This window comes from Silene latifolia, unplaced genomic scaffold (genome assembly GCF_048544455.1).
Source record: "Silene latifolia isolate original U9 population unplaced genomic scaffold, ASM4854445v1 scaffold_569, whole genome shotgun sequence".
NCBI lineage: Eukaryota > Viridiplantae > Streptophyta > Magnoliopsida > Caryophyllales > Caryophyllaceae > Silene > Silene latifolia.
This window is the reverse complement of record NW_027413479.1, coordinates 11,725-15,123: the sequence shown is the minus strand read 5'-3', so window position 1 is coordinate 15,123 and position 3,399 is coordinate 11,725.

Here is a 3,399-nt window from a genome sequence, read left to right as displayed (position 1 = left end):
ATGTGGGTGAGATCCGAAGCTTCTTGGGGCTAGCGGGTATTATCGAAGATTTGTCAAGGACTTCTCAAAGATCGCAAAGCCATTGACGTCATTGATGCGGAAGGAGAACATGTTTGTTTGGGATGAGAGTTGTGAGGAGGCGTTTCTAACCCTCAAAGAACGTCTCTATCTACATGCTCCTATCCTTGCACTACCGGATGGGAATGATGATAATTTCGAGGTGTATACCGATGCTTCCAAGAAGGGTCCTGGGTGCGTATTGATGCGAACGGGAAGGTAATCGCTTTAAGCTTCTCGAAATTGAAGACCTATGAGGAGAATTACCCTACTCATGATCTAGAGTTGGGGGCAGTGGTGTTTGCGCTTAAACTATGGCGACATTATCTTTATGGAGCTACCTTCAAAGTGTTTTCCGAATCATTTAAGAGCTTAAAATACATTTACACACAAAAGGATTTTAAATTATTTATATTTCATTAAGTTTATTATTAATGATATTATCAAGGAGATGGATCGAATTGATTGGCGATTATGACATGGAGATACTTTATCATGAGGGGAAGGCGAATGTCGTGTAGACTCGATGCTTTGAGCAGAAATCCATCCATGCTTTCCTCCTCACATAAATCATGAAGGAAACCCTAACCCCTCCTCCTTCCTCTTTCAGGGTGAGGATGCATATGAGCTCTCCTCTTACAAATCTTCAAAACATGGGAATCCGATCTATCCTTAGATGCTTTCGTTAGAAGGAAAAGATCCGACTTTCCTCCAGACTCTAATGGTACCCTGGGTTTGACTTAGTTGGATTTCACTTGCTTTAAACTTTAAAAGGTTTTAAAAATCAACATTATTTTTGTGTGTTTATATAGTTCTTTTGATTCATTATGTTAAAGAATCTTTTCTTGTCCATGTTGAGTTGAATGAGTTTTTATCAGGGAAGATCTCATGATGCTAGAATTCCATCCATGCTTTGGGTGGAATGTTTATATGGATGAATTAGTAAAGAAACCGTCTTATTCATGCTTAATAATTGTGTTTAATTATGTCACGACTTTGTTACTTGTTTGGAATTGTTGATTCCGAGAGTTGTTTGTTATCCATACTTTTATGGTAGTCCGAGGTTTGGGGGAGGTTTTTGAGGTTTGGGGACGGTGGTGTGTTCCGGATAATGAGGAGCTGAAGAGGAAGATTCTTACTGAGGCATATGCTACACCATACTCAGTTCATCCTGGGGGAGATAAGATGTACAAGGACCTCAAGAAGACTTTTTGGTGGCCGAATATGAAGAGGGAAGTTGCTGAGTTCGTAGCTCGATGCTTGACGTGGCAGAGAGTGAAGGGTGAACATAAGAGACCGCAAGGGAAGGTTCAACCATTAGATGTGCCAGAGTGGAAGTGGGAGAGTATTTTCATGGATTTCAATGTTGGGTTGCCTCGAACTCAGAGAGGTAACAATATGATTTGGGTGATCGTGGATAGGCTAACCAAGTCGGCTCACTTTATTCCCATGAAGGATACTTGGAGTAAAGCTGAGTTGGCCAAGGCTTATGTTCAGTATGTGGTGAAGCTGCATGGTGTGCCCAAGGACATCATTTCCGATAGAGACTCTCGGGTTTCTATCCAAATTCTGCGAGTTGCGATCATTAATGGGTACTCAGTTAAAGATGAGCACCGCTTTTCATCCAGCTACAGATGGTCAGACAGAGAGGACTATTCAGACACTCGAGGACATGTTGAGGGCTTGTGTTTTGGAGTTCGGTGGGTCTTGGGAGGATAGACTGGGGTTGATTGAGTTTTCATACAACAACAGTTATCACGCTAGTATTGGGATGGCTCCATTTGAGGCTCTATATGGCAGGAAGTGTAGGAGTCCTGTGTGTTGGGATGATCGAGCCGATGCGGTAGTTTTGGGACCGAGAGATGATTCAGAGATGGTTGAGCGAGGTGCGATCATTCAACAGAAGATGAGGGCTGCCCGGACCGTGAGAAGAGTTATCTTGACGCTAGGAGAAGCGACATTTCTTTCAAGGTGGGAGAGAAAGTACTTCTTAGAGTGTCTCCGATGAAGGGAGTGATGAGATTCGGGAAGCGGGGAAAGTTGAGCCAGAAGTTCATTGGGCCATATGAGATCTTGGATAGAGTTGGAGAGGTGGCATATCGGCTAGCCCTACCACCAGCTTTAGCCAAGGTGCATAATGTCTTCCATGTTTCTCAGTTGCGAAGGTATTTGAGTGACCCTTCGCATATTTTGAGCCATGATGTGGTCGAGGTGGACGAGCAGTTGACCTACATCGAGACACCTAAGGAGATTTTGGACATGAAAGTTAGAAAGACCAGGCACAGAGAGATTGCATTAGTGAAGGTGTTGTGGACTAATCATAAGGCAGAGGAGGCTACCTGGGAAACCGAGGCCGCAATGAGAGAGAGTTATCCACATCTGTTCACTTGAGGTAAGTTACGGGACGTAACTTTCTTTTTAGGAGGGTAGAATGTAACATTTCGTGTTTATTTAGTCTAGCTGTGTGTTTGACTGTGTTACTTATAATGGATGTCTTTTATATTCGGATGACATGTTTGGTATGGGAGCGAACTTCGGGACGAAGTTCATTTTAAGGGGGAAAGACTGTAATACACCGTATTTTATTATCAATTGAGCGAGATATTATTATTTAATAGTAACGTAAAAATAATTAAATCATGTTGTTATGGTAATGGTAAAAGCGTAAAGGTAATTAATTGATTCATATTGTAAGATGAGTCGGGTTTATAGTTTTAGGTGGCATGTTGGGTCAAGATGTTATAACCCATTTACCCACTTACCCATTTACCATTTTACCACTCACCAAAACCCTAAAACCAAACCCTAAATCAACCTTAAAACCCAATCCCCTTCCTACCGTCATTTTTTGCACATCATCATCATCAACCTCTTTTCCTCCACGCCGCAAGCCTCAATTACAGCCAACGAGCGCTGATACGTGCATATTCTATACACTTTATCTGTGGTTTTGGCACGTATTTTCATGCATATTTGATAGCTTAAGGCTACTATTTCTCCCGAAACGGTTTACTTTGCATTTTCTATGATTTATTGTAGGAATGCGTGGAAGTAGGCTAAATCAAGCCAAGTTCGTCCTCCGGGAGCGAGTTCAAGGAAGCTAAGAGGAAGGAGAGTTCATTCACTCACCTTGAGATGCGTGCAAGGAGTGAAGAGTCATTTTGGAACATCAAGGAGCCTCTGCACAGCATTATCAGTCGATCGACTAAGCCTTTTAGTCGATCGACCACTGGAGCTCAGACAGAAGTTACTGTTCCGCGTGTTCGGTCGATCGACCGTGCAGACCAGTCGATCGACCTGACTTCGAGCTGATGTTTAATTTTCCGTGTTAGACTTTTAAAA